We start from the raw sequence: 17,367 nt of genomic DNA, 5'->3' as shown, positions 1-17,367 counted from the left end.
TTGTGTGTGGCAGCCGGAAACAACGAGCTTGCCGAGTTCTTTGAATGAATACATATCCGCGGACACTCTGAAGGCGGGTAAGTCAAAAAAGTAAACCACTGTAGGGCTGTTTGCATTTATCATGACTTTCCTAGAATCACATTTATATCACCCGTTTCGTTAGTGTACTTAGTTTTGGCATCAAGGCATACGTTTTATGAGCAAGAGAGTAAGCTTAGCTGGCTAATTCTCACCAATTCAAACTGGTTAGCGGCTAATTATCGATATAGTCTCCTTGTTGTAACTATTGTTGGGAGTTTGGAAGCTGTCACCCATGTTGTACTATATGCATGTTTGCATGTGTGACATTATTTTCGGTTACTTTGCGAGTTATAGCGAAAGAAACTACCTGGCAGCCCATAACGGGCAGCTAGCTAATTTATGCTAGGTGACAACAGCTGGTTCATTAACGTTGTATTATGCATTGACGTTGCGAGACCCGTGTGCGTCTGATTTCAAATGTATCCAGGACAGTCGTAGATACCATCAGTAGCTCTACACACATCAATGACACAGGGGAAGTAAAGTTACCGCTGATTTTTGGTATTGCTCCGTCTGACTGTGTGTGTACGGCCACAGTAAATGTTGATTAGCCGGTGGAACTTTTCGGTTTGAAAAAAGACGAGACGTGAGACGTGAGACGCGTGACAGAAGGGGCTGTGTGTGCTTGTGTATGGGTGCGCGTTTGAATGGGTGCGTCGTGTGTAGAACTAGATGCTGCAGTTTGCAGCTGGTTTGATTCATGTCGTGGGTCACTTACCAATGTATGTAGGCCTAATTGGCTATGACCTTTGAAATAGTTGAAAGTAAATCCCAGTAGTATCTAGTGAAACACACATGCAAACGCCCTTCTGTCCCTCATTCCCTCAAACTCGATCTTCTACATTTGTTGTGTAAAAAGGACATAGCAAGTTTTTTGTATCAATGATCACTTTAGGATATTCCAGTGCATTTACATTCAATATATACTGTACCTTGAGTGAGGTAGAAATGCATATTGTTGCAAATATAAATACTGTTAATTTGTTATTTTTTGTAATTAATCATTTACTGAATTTCTTTGTAGAATATGTTACTATTATTTGGGTTTTTGTTCTCTGCATAACTGTCTCTTTCACCTATATTAATTCCTCAGCATTCAAGATGTTTGTAGGGTCCTCACCTCAGCTACCTCTCACAAGGTGCCCCTGAAAAAGGTGATGAAAGTTCTTGTGTAGTATCTAATCTATGACTATTAGCTTGTGTGTGTGTGTGTGTGTGTGTGTGTGTGTGTGTGTGTGTGTGTGTGTGTGTGTGTGTGTGTGTAAAATCTGTTGTAATTATTTTACATTTTTCTCTGCATAGCTGTCTCCTTCACCTATATTGGTTTATCTGTCTTTCTGGTCACAACAGAAATTCAAGACGTTTGGGTCCTCAGCTCAACTGACCAAGACCTTTGCTCATTGAAGGCATGAAGTAATTTGTGATGCCCCCACGATTGCAGTTTTTAAATCCAGATGGCTTGCTCTTTTTAACATGTGCGAGGTAAGTTATTTGTTGATTTTTTTTGTGTGTTTATTTCCTCATTTTAGTAAGACCATCAGGCCTTTTTGTAACCTTTGTCACAAGTCTTAAGTTACAAGTATTTTGTAGGTATGTGTTTTGTGCCCTGTTTCAAGTTAAGTGCCAAGTTCAAGAGGATCATGACAGTTGGTTTGCTGTTGAATTTCTTCTCAGAGCTGGATGGTCTTTCAACAACACTGCTCCGGGTCTTCAGCAAGAAAGGTGCTTCTCATGCAAGGAAGATACAGAGGATCCTGGTGCCCATGACTCAGGTAAAACATGCACACTGCCATGCATCACAGTAATGCTAAAATTTCGAGATCTAATGTAATGGGGAGAAGTAGGGTGTCTTGGATCATATTGCATTTCTACCACTAATTTCAATCCTTCAGCCAGTTTTGAGCTCATTGTCTTCACCTCAGTTCTAACTACAGCTGGCTTTACACACAGCAGTCCTAGGCAATGATATAACAGTCTTTTGCAGGTCAGTTGATGTGGTTGCTGCTCTGTTTTATTATTATTTTATTTTTTTATTTGATTCTAATGTCTGTCTGGCTTGCGATTCCCATGAAATGATCAGGGGAATTAAAGGTACACTGTGTACGAGTTTTAGTTGTTTATTTCCGGAATTCATGCTACCCATTCACTGATGTTACCTTTTTCATGAATACTTACCACCACCATCAAATTCTAAGTATTCATTATGATATATTCATACATGAAAAGGGGGATCTTCTCCATGGTCCGCCATTTTGAATTTCCAGAAATAGTCATTTTTAGCTGCAGAAATGACTGTATTTGGGCCATACTAGAAAATATTAGTTTATTACTTGGTAAGCTTTCATGAAAAGGTCAAATTTGGCAATAGGCAGCCCAGTTTCAATTAGCAGCGTAGTTGCAGTACCTTTTTTGACCATTTCCTGCACAGTGTACCTTTTTAAGGTCAGACGTCACATTTTGGCATCACTTCAGTACGTTTGGAACCAGGGCTGAGTGCTGAAATGGTACCGAGTACTTGGGGCTAATGGAAAAGTGTCAGAGCTGCACCATGCCATATCAAACAGTGACGTACTGTACCACTTCACTGCCAGTACCAACGATACACTACGCTACTAGATAAATGAGATGTGTCCTTTGTTTAATGTGGTTGTACCTGTACTGCGTTTATTCTTCCTGTTGGTTAAAATGTTTTTCCTGCATGTTTGTTTCCTGGCATACATTGACCGGCCCTCATACGCAGACCGACAACATTGATGTGAAGAGGGAGTGCATGCTGAGGAGCTGACGGTCTACCTGAATGAAGAGCCAGACAAAGTGGTATGTTACAACTCGGCAGCTAGATCTGTCTTTTTCGTTATTAGGTGGCATAGGGAGATCGCACACATCAGTGGCCTGCGAGGCTCATTTTGTTGGGCTCTGGTGGGCTCCTCCTGTGCTACCTGACATGTCTCCTGGCATCTCATCCACGTTCTGGACACTGCTGGAGGACACACCAAACCTTCTTGCATTGATGTGCCATCTTGGCCTCAGTTATGTGTTCTTTGCAAACACGAATCTGCCCAATTCCAGCTTTTGCACCCTGTAAGAACCCAAAACGTAATAACTGCCCATAACGTAATAACTGCCCATAACGTAATAATTTGGGCGTAATAAAACCCATAACGTAATAACTTGCCCATAACGTAATAAAAATTCCTTACCCATAACGTAATAACGTTCTGCCCATAACGTAATAAGTTATTACGTTATGGGCGGGTTATTACATTATGGGCCTTACTCTAAAAAAAAGCGTTGATAATGTAATAACGATGCCCATAACGTAATAACTGCCAGTAATGTAATCATTTGGGCCCATTTGAAACATAAAAAAGCCAATAGCGTCAAATAGCAACAATGGTAAATGTGTAGCCAAGTGTTTTGAGTTAACATTAGCTAAAGTTGGTTGAAATACTAAATTGTTAACTATCTAAATTTTATTCAGTAAATAAAATGTAACTAGAAGCACTCAGAGAGCGCAGACTTCCGCCAAGGATGCTGCTTGACACATTTGACCATGTTACACCCTAAATATTTCTGCCTTGTTTTAGTGCTGCTCTCGCAATTCAATTTCTGGTCACTAGGGGGTGTCTAGATAGTGAAGAATCTTTTGAAAAGTCCTGGTTCCGGTTCGTGATCTGGATCACCACCAGAATTTAATCACTTCTTCCTTGGGTCATTATCAACAAACCCACAAAGTTTTGTCCAAAAATGCTTAGTTTTTGAGTTATGCTGCTGACAAATAGACAGAAAAACAGACAGACAAACCAACGCGACCGAAAACATTACCTCCTTGGTGGAGGTAATTATATCCCCGAAACGCGGAGCGTCGGGTATGTAATGGTTTTGCGTGCGCTGCCGCCGCATCCGCATCCGCCGCGTCCGCCGCCGCCGCGTAAGGTCTTTCGTGTTAACGCGATAACTTTTGAACGGATGTTTGGATTTGTCCCAGATTTTTTGGGTGAATGCTCTAGGGCAGGTTCATGTACTGATTCGAGTTTGGAGGTCAACACTTTCAAGATGGCTGAATTCAAGATGGCCGAATTTTTGTTTGGCCCGTAACTTCTGACTGGGTGGATGGATTTTTCCCAGATTTGGTGTGTTAATGCTCTAGGGTAGGTTCATGAACTTATTCGAGTTTGGAGGCCAACACTTTCAAGATGGATGAATTCAAGATGGCCGAATTTTTGTTTGGCTCATAACTTCTGACCAGTCGGATGGATTTGTCCCAGATTTGGTCTGTTAATGCTCTACGGTAGGTTCATGAACTGATTCGAGTTTGGAGGTCAACACTTTCAAGATGGCTGAATTCAAGATGGCCGAATTTTTGTTTGGCCCATAACTTCTGACTGGGTGGATGGATTTCTCCCAGATTTGGTGTGTTAATGCAGGGTGGGTTCATGAACGTATTCGAGTTTGGAGGCCAACACTTTCAAGATGACTGAATTCAAGATGGCCGAATTTTTGTTTGGCTCATAACTTCTGACCAGTCGGATGGATTTCTCCCAGATTTGGTGTGTTAATGTTCTAGGGTAGGTGTATGAACTTATTCGAGTTTGGAGGCCAACACTTTCAAGATGGCTGAATTCAAGATGGCCAAATTTTTGTTTGGCTCATAACTTCTGACCAATCGGACGGATTTGTCCCAGATTTGGTGTGTTAATGCTCTAGGGTAGGTTCATGAACTGATTCGAGTTTGGAAGTCAACACTTTCAAAATGGCGGAATTTTTATTTGGCCCATAACTTCTGACTGGGTGGATTGATTTGCCCGGTACTACCTTATTTTAACAGTTCACCATTTCAGTGAATCTACCATATTATTTAGGTACAGTGTAACAATATTTAATACCATGTAATACTAGTGTAATACCAGTGTAACAATATGCATTACCAGGTACAGTGTAATAACCAATGTACAATATTTAATACCATGTAATACTAGTGTAATACCAGTGTAACAATATACAATACCATGTAATACCACTTACACAAAAATACATGATGTAGTACAAAATTGGTACATGGTGTTACACTGGTATTACATGGTATTAAATATTGTTACAATGGTTATTACACTGTACCTAATGTGGTATATTCACTGTAATAGTGAACCATTAAAACAGTGTTACCATTTGCCCCATTTTTTGCTTCATTTTCACAATAGTCATTTGGTTTTAAGCCTATGCACGTCATTGATCTAAGTATGTATATTAAATATATTTCTTTAATATTTTGTATTTATTATATACGTTTATGAAAAGGTGGACGGGAGTGGTAGGAATGATGGGGGACTGGAAGCGTTGCGTTTCGGGGATATACCTTAAGCAGTCGAAGGCGACTGCACAGGCAGTCTAGTTTACATTTGAGATTGAAGTGGATTAAGAGAATAGATTCATTAGAATAGAGGGGGCTGTTTTCCAGCAGGGGCCATTTTACTATTTTGCTTGAAAATAAAAATAGAACACACTGAAAAGAGTCCTCACAGGAAGCACAAGAGTCCTCATAGGAAGCACAAGTCCCTTTTCAGTTTTTGTGGGTATATCAAACAGTTCGGTCCGGTTCAACGTATTCAGACCTAAAGGTCTTGGCCTTAGCTGAAGCTGCCTCCTTGTCTGATGGTGACTCTGCCTATGTCTCTGATGTTGATCCTGCCCCTGTCCCTGATGGTGACCCTGCCTCTGTCCCTGATGGTAACCCTGCCTCTGTCCCTGATGGTAACCCTGCCTCTGCCCCTGATGGTGACCCTGCCTCTGTTCCTGATGGTGACCCTGCCTCTACTCCAGATGTTGATCCTGCCTCTGTTCCTGATGGTGACCCTGCCTCTGTCCCTGATGGTGACCCTGTCTCTGTCTCTGATGTTGATGATGCCTCTGCCCCTGGTGCTGAAAAACCCATGTGTCATGGAGCTCCCTATTAACCTTCAGAGGCTTTACAGAAAAGTATTGGTTTTGTCCTTGAACAAGATATGGCCATGCTCGGGGCATTTAAATGGTTCGGAGTAGTTTTCTGCCACGGTGCTGAAGCTGCCTCCTTGTCTGATGGTGACTCAGTCTATGTCCCTGATGTTGATCCTGCCTCTGCCCCTGATGGCAAAGCTTTAGCAGGACAGAATCTATTCAGCTTGAGTTGATAATAATAAACTCCAGCACTATTTCCAAACTTCCAAATGCTTAGTTTGGTGAATAGAGACCATATTTGTACTACTGTAGAAGTTTGGTGTCATGACATGTTAATTTTCTGAGGTAGGTTTGGAGATGTTTGTGAATGCCCAATAGCACTATGCCCAATAGCCATACAATAACTTGGTAACTCTGCTAATGTTCGCCCAAGCCAGAAAACACTTTGGGTGGACTACTGGATGGATGTCACGGTTCAAATGGCATTAGGGTGAATCTACCCTGAACCATCGCTTTAGTGTCACACCTGATCCGTCAGCTGTGCACCATGTTTAATCAAAAAAAAAATATGAGATGCTCTTGTGGAGAGCCTACTTGAAGGCGACTGTGGAGGTGACATATCAATAAGCATCATGAAGCTGTACAAGACTGCTGGACGCAGCAGCCTTCTCAGCACACGACTGAAAGGCTTATTATGCGAGAACAGCCAATGGATGAAAGCGTGGATACTTCTTAGTCATGTAGGCTACGGAATTTACAAGATCAAGGACATTTACTGGAAAAAGTAACGTCAGTATTACAGTATGTGGATGTTATTCTACCTTATGTTTATGTTGAGTATGCATATTTTGTTTGTTTACATTTTTTACATTTAAAAGTTTGAGTCAGAACAAAGCAAGATCACAGCACACTCCAACACTTCAGCCATGATATTTATGGAAAGTAATGCCAATTTTATGTTGAACTCATTTTACCTAATGTTTATGTTGAGGATGCTACAGTATGTGTGTGTGTTTTACATTTCAATATGATGAAAAGTATTCTGGTAAAATAGAATTGTATACAGAATAGCAGTCTGTCATTTTAATTAACATTATTTTTTGTATAACAAACAAAAGACATTTAATTTCACTATTTGTGTAGTTCATGTATGAAATTTGCAGTTCAAATGTTTGCATTAAAGGAATTGAAATTTTGAATACTGTAGGCCAATGTTTCCCAACCTTTTTTGTCTTGTGTACCCCCAAGCCTTTTCATTGTGCCATGAGTACCCCCTAAGTCAAGTTCTATATCGCTTTCTCCATCCCAATGTAACTAAGCTCCATATGTTTGTTAAAATTAAATTTTTCCAAGTACCCCCTGCTGTGTGCTCGCGTACCCCTAGTGGTACACGTACCCCTGGTTGGGAAACACTGCTGTAGGCTATGTATTTGTCATTATTATAATAGCTAAAAACTTCCTTTGGCTAAGGCCCGCCCTAAAGTGCTTTTTGACCAATCACAGCGCAGCAAAAGGACGACCTCGGACAAACCTCGGACAGTTTTGACAGCGCTCCATTGAACTCAATGCTGAAATCGCATGTTTTCAAGTAGCCTAGTTAGCGAGATACGGCCGTATTATTATTATTAAAATATGATTGGAAATTGTGCCTGGGGTATTTGTGACAAAGGTGCGAGTTTCCCCGCGATGTAACAGGTGGTAATCGCTTTCCTCTTTACCTAAAACCGGATTAATATTACTAGCAGTTATAGTCTGCCTTGAAGGGTCTCGGCAGCCTCACACTCGACTAGAAAGCACACGGATCAAAAACATGCTTTGTGTGCTCCGATTATGCCACCATCTCATTCGTGTCACTTCTCAGTAAGGTTGTAAGCAAACCGCGAACCTGTTTCAGAGTAGGATTTTGGATTTCTGACCTAATTAATGAAGAAACACCGCTAGCAAAGTTAACTATCGGTCACGGCAGGAGTGTTTTGACTAGCAGCTGATGGACGTGATTTTGTTAAGCTACTGAGGATATAAACACCAAACGTTAATGTTACACATTGATGTGGTAGCCTTGAAGATGACTAGGAACAGCCATCACGTTATGTGCTTTCGTTTTCGTCTAGCAAGTTTGAGGCAGGGCTCAAAAGATATGCGAGCTCAGCTTACCATGGTGCTGGTTACAATGCCTATCGATACCCATGTGAGAAGAGTCCATAACAACAGCTGTGATGCATCGCATGACCGTTCAGAAAATAAATACTTATATTCACAATGAATGGCGTTTTAATTTATTAGGGGTGAATAACTGCTGCGATTTGCAGTCACTGCATAAATCACGTTGATATCTCAGCATTGAAAGTTTATCTCTCCGACCTAGCAACTGTAACTAAAGAGGGCGGGGCTTAGCCAAAGGCGAATTGGATTGAACACATAGGAAATGCAGAGGATAAGGATAGATTGCATTCTCGCAGAAAATGCTGGAAGCGGGCTTGCCTTTTGGGGCAGAGATGAAACAAAGTACTATTGAGAAAACAAAGCTAAAAGAAATGTTGGAAAAAAATCCATCCACCCAGTCAGAAGTTATGGGCCAAACAATTCAGCCATCTTGGATTCAGCCATCTTGAAATTGTTGTAGCTCTGCGTTTTGGGGATATACTAAATGACATACATGGTATTTTAAGTTGGCTAAGGAACACTGCATATAATATAATTTTGAAAATCAACATGGGTCCGAGTGGGATTCGAACTCACAACCTCCATATCTGTAATCCAGGACCTTTGCCATTGATACTAAATGACATACATGGTATTTGAAGTTGGCTAAGGAACACTGCATATATAATTTTGAAAATCAACATGGGTTCGAGTGGGATTCGAACTCCCAACCTCCATATCTCTAATCCAGCACCTTTGTCATTGATACTAAATGACATACATGGTATTTTTTAAACTGGATAAGGAACACTGCATGATATAATTTTGAAAATCAACATGAGTCCGAGTGGGATCCAAGCTCCCAACCTCCATATTGCAGGACTATTACCATTGGGCCAAGCAGCTGCCTATGAAAAGCATTACAGCAAGACAATATTACATTGCATTGAAGAGCTGAACAATAGACTTCTAGAACTACAGAGCAGTTGCTCGTTAAGAATAGAATGTTGAGAGAAAGTGACAGTTGAGATGGAACCCTATATTGGCTGCACCTGTTCTGATTGACTGAATGGCAGTTAGTATGGTGCTCTAAGGCAGAGGGCAGAATCAGAAACAGTTTTTTTGTCTTTAGCTTGATGTTGCTAAAAAATAAAAGGAATTGGCACGTGTCCTGCTTACTGATCGGAGTCATACGTGTGATCTCTCTAACAGTCTCTGAATGAAGTTTATAGGTTAAACGGTTCAGTCACAAATAGACCTCTTGTGGGACATGCGCTGACCTCTTGAAAAAGGCACTTCAAGCCTCAATGGGAAAACCAATGTAAAAGCCCTGTCGTTTTTACACACCTGCCATTTAAAAAGTAATGGGAGTTGGGAGATAAAACTTTGACAATTTGGAGACATCCCATAGAGCTCGCTAACAATGCGTCAACTAAACTTCTAGGTGAAAGTGTTGATGTTTTATGAACGAAAAAGCCTCCCTCTGATGTTTAGAGTGGCGGAACCTTGGTTCATGAAGGTTCTACCATTGTTTTCAATGGGGACCCAAACTTGCACAAAATCACCAAAAAGCGGAAAAACGACAAGAGACACGGACACGCTATAGCAGAACAAATGATCTCCAAGCCGAGCCGGTCGTTTTAGTGTTTGAACGGTGTCTCTATCTGGAAAGGCCTAGGAGGAGATCCATTTTCTATTTTTACCGCCCTGCACAAGAGAATAAAGCAAGCAAGCAAGCATAAACTGTACTTCGAGCAGGGTTTCCCAAACTGTGGTGCGTGTACCCCTGGGGATGCGCGGCCTGTCACCAGGGTGTGCCCGAGCTGAATAGAGCAGGGTGGATATGTGTGTGTTTTATCCAGTATGAATGAACGTCAGGTAGTTTTAATTGGAAGGATCCATCTGAAGTGTAATTTTTAACTCACAGACTTGTCATGCAATAAGTTCTATTTTAATTATGGCAGAAAAAAAACATCAGATCGATTGGAAATCAGGATTACCCAAAATGTGCGGTGGTGCAACATTTGCTTAGGGGGTGCGCGAACCACATTGAAATGTGAAAGGGGGTGTGCTGGGAAAAAGGTTTGGGAACCACTGACTTAGAGATTACTAGAATCTGGCCTTGCTCTGCAAGCCCACTTAAATATCCAGTCACTGTTATTTGCTGCAACAATAGAGGTCAGACGAAATATGAACAATACAATAATAAAGTGCATTGCAAATACTGAAGTCATCTGTGCGTTACTGGCAATTATTACGTTATGGGCATCGGTATTACATTATCAAAGCTTTTTTTTAGTGTAAGGCCCATAACGTAATAACATGCCCATAACGTAATAACTTATTACGTTATGGGCAGAACGTTATTACGTTATGGGTAAGGAATTTTATTACGTTATGGGCAAGTTATTACGTTATGGGTTTTATTACGCCCAAATTATTACGTTATGGGCAGTTATTACGTTATGGGCAGTTATTACGTTTTGGGTTCTTACACACCCTCACATCATCACAAACCCTTTGCCAAATTTCACGTTCAATCCAACACCAGTCATCTCTGATTTGTAGATCTCTGCAGGTCTTTATCTACCCATGAGGGTGTTGCACTTGCTGTGGCACATTGCGAAGGCCGCATTACTGAAGCAGCAGAAGTTATCTTAGAAGAAAACTTAAACTCAATATAGGTTTTAGTTCTGGAATACGATCGTGCTGTAGGGTAATAGTTTTCTCATAGTTTCACCTTAGACAACTCCCCCTTAGGAGACCAAACTTTGAGCAGACTCTTTTGCATTGGATGGGTGGGGTTTGACATATCTTTCTCTCTCATACAATTTTTGGTTGACAATGTGCCTAAAAGGGCCAATATGTTCAAAATACTAATAATTGTGCTGGTGGGGCAGCCGTGGCCTAGTGGTTAGAGAGTTGGTTTTTCAATCTATTGGTTGCAGGTTTGAATCTCCCCTGACCTGTCACTACATCTCCATCCATGGCTAAAGTGCCTAAGGCAAGGCACCTAACCCCACATTGCGCCAGGGCCTGTAACCAATACCCTGAAAAGTAATAAATGTAAGTCGCTTTGAATACATGAAAGCCTCAGCTAAGTGTAATGTAATGTATTGTAACATTGTTTCACACTGTATACTTAGCTGTATGTGTAAAGTTTCTCACCAACACTCGTGAAAAGATCATGACCCTGTTTCTCAAAAGCACCGTTGTTAGTTAGCGACTTGGTATTTTGCCAATGGGAAATTGCATGCAAGCAAAGTTTTTACTGTAGTTACCAATGATGCTGTTGAGAAACATACTCCAGAATGGGGTCATAGCCACACCAAAAACGAAGAGAGGTAATTGAACATCAGTTTGATCTCACATTCAATTGCCTAAACAGGCAGTGTGAGGGCACACAAGTCAACATCCTCCTCATACCTTTCATAAACTATACTAAATATACTACTATACTACTTTTCCCATCTCTGGGTGTGTTAGAAATGCCCCAAACTTGCACCCACAAATACAGCTTACGGCTTCAATCATGGGTTTTGTTTACTGTTTTCCAGGATGTTGATCTGGACGGTCCAGCTGAAACGTATTGTCTTCGTGTGCGTGTGATCGGCAGAGAGTCCTCAACGACATTGGTAACGTACCTGTGGCCATTGCAGTGTTTGTTTTGGTTTATGCTCTTAATCTCTGTTATCTTCCAGAATGGAAGTACACTTTCAAATTTCTGTTTCATTCTAACCGTCTGTTTCATCAGTTTTTGCACTGCTTTTAAATGTACACTGTGTAAGATTCTTAGTTGTTTATTTCCAGAATTCATGCTACCCATTCACTAATGTTACCTTTTTCATGAATACTTAGCACCACCATTAGGGTGCATCAGTTGCCCCCTATGAAAAGATATGGCCTTGGCCCTATAGTAAAAATGTTCTACACCCAGTAAAAACACACTGTGTAAAATATTTTGAAATTTGGATGAAGTCTACCGGGGCCACCAGCCCCATGAAAATAGAAAATAATGGTGATAGTCAAAATCTTGAATAGAAACAGGGCTGGACTGGCCATCTGGCATGGCGGGCATTTTCCGGTGAGCCCCGCACCCTCGTGGGCCCCCATTGTTTTATTTTTTACATTACTGAAAATAGGGGCCCATTAAGGTGCGGGGCCCACCGGTGAGTCAGTTCTCCGGCACTAATAATAACGAGGGGGCCCCCTTAAATCCGAAAGTGCCCGGGCCCTATTTATCGCCCAATTCAGCCCTGAATAGAAATGGACATTTTGCTGCATAAAGCTACCCAATAAAAACATATTGCCTCAGCTGTGTGACAAAAAAAAATTCTATGCACAGTAAAATCACTCTTTGTAAAATGTGTTGAAATTTAGATTAATTCTACTGGGTCCACCAGGCCCATGAAAATACAAAACAATGGTGATAGTGATGGGCAACCTGGATTCCAAAGTCCAGTGCCACATATTCCAAATATAGCCAATATACCGTAATGAACCAGCTGACCCACTGCCAGTATCAAGCAAGAGATTGCGAAGTTGTATGACTTTTGTGTGCTTCACCTGTGGGCCTAGGATTGTACAGGTAGCTGTTAATACCTGGTGGAACATCTGTACTAAAGCTGTGAATGCTCCTTGGAATGACTTATGTTTTTTCAAGAAATCCCTGCAGTAGTTCAATAGAGTACATACAATACAGCTGTATGTGATGTTGGAAAGAGTGGCTTCCCAAAACCTGTACTTAAGTGGGCAGTCATGGGTGAGCGGTTAGGGCGTCAGACTTGCATCCCAGAGGTTGCCGGTTATGCCGGTCGGTTCGACTCCCGACCCGCCAGGTTGGTGGGGGGAGTAATCAACCAGTGCTCTCCCCATCCTCCTCCATGACTGAGGTACCCTGAGCATGGTACCGTCCCACCGCACTGCTCCCCATGGGGCGCCACTGAGGGCTGCCCCTTGCACGGGTGAGGCATGAATGCAATTTTGTTGTGTGCAGTGTGCAGTGTTCACTTGTGTGCTGTGGAGTAATGGCACTCTTCAATACAGTTGTATTGACTGCCTTGTAGCCTAGGCATTCCAAGGAACATTCACAGCTTTAGTACAGATGTTCCTCCATGAATTGTAGGCCCACAGGTGAAACACGTAAGGGTTAACGTTCGGCGAGAAGGTCGCTACCGTGGAATAGCAGCACGACAGAGAGAATCTTTAGACCCCGACGCGGAGCGGAGTGGTCTTGTTCTCTCTGAAGTGCTGCTATTCCACAAAGCGACCGACTCGCCGAAAGTTAACCCGCTTATTATATGGATATACTTAAATGATTCACACATGGCGGGGACATTTCTTTAGGCCTATTTAATGTTAAGTCTATTATAGTTTTTAATGTTAAAAGATTGTTGCTGCGCAAAACAAAACAGTGCCGTTGTGGAACACCGCTAGGCAACAGCTAGGTAGCCAGGACAACAGGTGTTGTCTATCACAGCAGCTGATCAGAGTCTTGTTGAAAAGTCGCTTTAGCAGTGAAAAGTCTTGTTGCCATTGACAGCGGTCTGTTATAGACCAACCCGTCCGTTATCGAAAAATAACAGACGTGCGAACGTTGGGGAGCCCCGTTGAAATGAATGGAGCATTCGACCGATGACCTCACACCATATAATAAACAAATATAACAGTCACGCAGCTTTGCAATATCTTGCTTGATTCTAGCACTAGTAGATACTAGTGGTCCAAGGCAGCAAGGAATTGATATTGTGTTGCAAAAGAGCAAATTTGCCTAAATATAGCAGTTTGACCATCAGTCTGTCCTGAGACTGAAGTCTGTGTAAGTGGATCGACTGAATACACAACCTGCTTAGATATTCCTTCTGTTTGTGCTCCCAATACAGGTGATTTCACTAATTACCTCATCAACCTGGCTTAAGTGGTAATTAGGCTCAGCTGGTTCATTATATTGGCTGGGGCAAATGTGTCACGCGGTTTGTCCACCTCTGTTTTAAGACAATGGCAAACCTAGATTCAAAAGCTACAATCCAGTGCCACAGATTTCAAATTACCTGGTTTTACCTGTCCAATGGGGCACCTAAGTCTCCACCCCTTCCGGGCGGCTTATGGGGCTGGCAACGCAAAAACTTTTGACTGGGCTGTAATGGACTGATCAAAGCTATTTTCCTACCCACCTCGCATTTCCCCGTCGATCACACATATGCTGTGCCTCAGAATTAATAACAACCAATGGTGTGCTTGTTGACTTCACTCGGTAAGCGATTTTTGAGTTTTGTGTGTGCAAAAATATATAATTATTTGGACTACACAACAGACGTCGCATGTCCGACGTGCAGCCACTTAAGCCGCAGTGCAGTGGTAGGGTTGGCTGTGCCTCGGTTCACGTCAGATATGCGAGGCGCACGTGTAGTCTCTAACATAGTTTTGCACAAAAGCTAAAATAACGTTTCTTGCGTGTCGAAAATGAGTGGTCTTACGACGCAAATCCAAACCTTTCAAATTCACTGTCATCATATGTGAAATCCGGAGCACATGCCAAACGGGATGAGGATTTAGCTTGACTCGCTCCATTAACTCTCATTCAAAATTTTGAGAGCTCCAGCCCCATGGATCGGAAGTAGAAGGGCGTGACTTAGGTGCCCCATTGCCCTAACTGGAAAGGTAAAACTAGGTATGTCATTTGGAATATGTGGCACTGGACTTCAGCTTTGGAATCCAGGTTGCCCATCACCATCACCATTATTTTGTATTTTCATGGGTCTGGTGGACCCGGTAGAATTCATCTAAATTTCAACATATTTTACACAGAGTGATTTTACTGTGCATAGAACATTTTTATCACACAGCTGAGACAATATGTTTTTATTGGGTAGCTTTATGCAGCAAAATGTCCATTTCTATTCCAAGATTCTGTCTATCACCATTATTTTCTATTTTCATGGGGCTGGTGGCCCCGGTAGACTTCATCCAAATTTCAAAATATTTTACACAGTGTGTTTTTACTGGTTGTAGAACATTTTTACTATAGGGCCAAGGCAATATCTTTTCATAGGGGGCATCTGATGCACCCTAACCACCATCATATTCTTAGTATTCATTATGACTGGGAAAAATTGCACTTTTCATACATGAAACTGGGATCTTGGCCATTTTGAATGTCAAGAAATTGCCATTTTTAGCTGCAAAAATGACTGTATTTGGGCCTTACTATAAAATATTTGTTTATTACTTAGCAAACTTTCATGAAAAGATCAAATTTGGCAATAGGCAGCCCAGTTTCATTGAGCAGCATAGTTGCAGTACCTTTTTTGACCGTTTCCTGCACAGTGTCCCTTAAACAGTCAATTCCAATATTGAAATGCGCCTTTTTTTAAGAGTTTTTAGAGAAATTGAGAAATTAATCTTTCTCATTTGCACTTGAAGAGGTACCCTCATTTTGTATCTTGCTTTGATCATTACATGTGCAATGAAAAAATAAAGGCAACTAATTCTTCAACTTTATCGCGTGTAACTTTATTGTAGTTGGTCTTATAGGCTCAACTGGAACCAACTTACAACTGACGAACTTGGCTGACATGCATATTGGTAGATGCGTGTGCCTTGAGGTGTTTTCTAGCTTGATCTGAACTGATAAGGACAACAATGAATGTTTAATTAATTAAGGTATATTGATTTTATGATTGACTTTTATTATGTTTGATGTTCATGTGGCTTGACAAGTATTGTCTTAATACAGTTAATTAGATGTGTTGAACAATCCAAACAATATTTTGTTGTGGGAACATAAATATATTATGGAAAGTATTTCCATCCAATTTGATTATGCTACCATAGCAAGATGTTGCTTTGTTGAGTCTATCAATGTAAATACTGTTGTAACTACCCCATGAAGTTGGTTCATCCAGACCTAAACCAAATGTGTTGGAGCAACATGTAAAAGTTATGATGGATTAACCCTTTCTATTAAGGTTGAAATAACCTTTAAAAGTTATGTTGGCTGTACCCCTTGTACTTAGGTCACAGTTACACTTACATGTTATGTTGATCCAACATATTGACCTTAATGTGACTCAACAAAAACATTTCTTGCTAAGGTAGCATAATCAAATTGGATGGAAATACTTTCCATAATTTTTTTATGTTCCGCCAACAAATAATTTGTTTCAGTGCACATGTCTGAATGAACATGAGAGGACATGTGGTTCTGTCATCTATGCATCTCTCTATGCATCTCTCTATGATGCCTAAACATGGTCCTAATCATGGCTACTACACAAGACATTTCGCAACAGTTTTTTTTTAATGTATTTTTATATAACATTGAAGAAAAGCCATGTCGACACAATTAAAGTAGTCCAATGTGCAGCTTACATACACTCAAAAAAATTCTGTTGGATTTACTTAAGAATCTTATGGAAAGTATTTCCACATGATTATCTTTCTTATTTTTAACATTAGGCAACTTTGTTGATTTAACAGGATTACCCTCTGTTCATGTAACCTTACTTTCTTGAGTTGATCCAACATAACTGAGTCAGGGTATCAAAACTGATTCAATGAAGTTGATCCAACAGGATCTTATAATGTTCATCCAACATGTTTGATACTGGTTTGATTATCCCAATTCTCTGAAGTTGATCCAACAAGAACTCATAATGTTGTATATGTGCTATTGAATCATGTGGAAATACTTTCCATGTTTTTATTAAGTAATTTCAAAGCATTACACTTAAGCTTACACAGAAAAGGATATAAAAGCTATGGAAAACAACACTACAAACCCAAGATGTTCAAGATTTGTTTTTTTTTATTTTAATCAACACATTCTCCAGGCCATTAATCAAAACACAAAATTGTCTTGAGGGTAATAAATAAAAAATAAACAAAAAAAAACTTTTAAACACTTACATACAAGAGCGTACACGTGTGTTGTAGGCCAATAATGCATTCCATACCACCAGTAGCACACCATTAATTGAAAGGTTAATTACCATAATACTTGTCTACGATGACATAACACAGGGCCTTTAGTAATGCACTATGACTGTCACTTTGCCATTCTAGTAACAACAAATTTGTAACGCTGTGTTTTTGTTTAAAGAAACTCCCGCACACTGACCATTTCGCTGTTCTTTCTTTAATAAATTTAAGTTTATTAAAGAAAGAAGAAAAGAAAGAGAAAGAAAGCCCATTGGGAAACTCCAACTCCCA

The 17,367-nt window shown here is 40.8% G+C and overlaps 1 long non-coding RNA gene across 1 annotated transcript; it reads left to right on the top strand.

Annotated features, from left to right (window-relative positions):
• The first annotated feature begins 699 nt into the window (after nt 1–699).
• On the top strand, nt 700–1,907 carry LOC134439831 (uncharacterized). Its single transcript, XR_010032875.1, has 3 exons — nt 700–1,235; nt 1,432–1,563; nt 1,756–1,907. It is a non-coding gene; the product is annotated as an uncharacterized LOC134439831 (long non-coding RNA).
• The last annotated feature ends 15,460 nt before the right edge of the window (nt 1,908–17,367 follow it).

The sequence above is a fragment of the Engraulis encrasicolus genome, chromosome 23 (genome assembly GCF_034702125.1).
Source record: "Engraulis encrasicolus isolate BLACKSEA-1 chromosome 23, IST_EnEncr_1.0, whole genome shotgun sequence".
NCBI classification, from domain to species: Eukaryota; Metazoa; Chordata; class Actinopteri; order Clupeiformes; family Engraulidae; genus Engraulis; species Engraulis encrasicolus.
The sequence above is the reverse complement of the archived record's forward strand: the minus strand, read 5'-3'. Positions and strand labels throughout refer to the sequence as shown.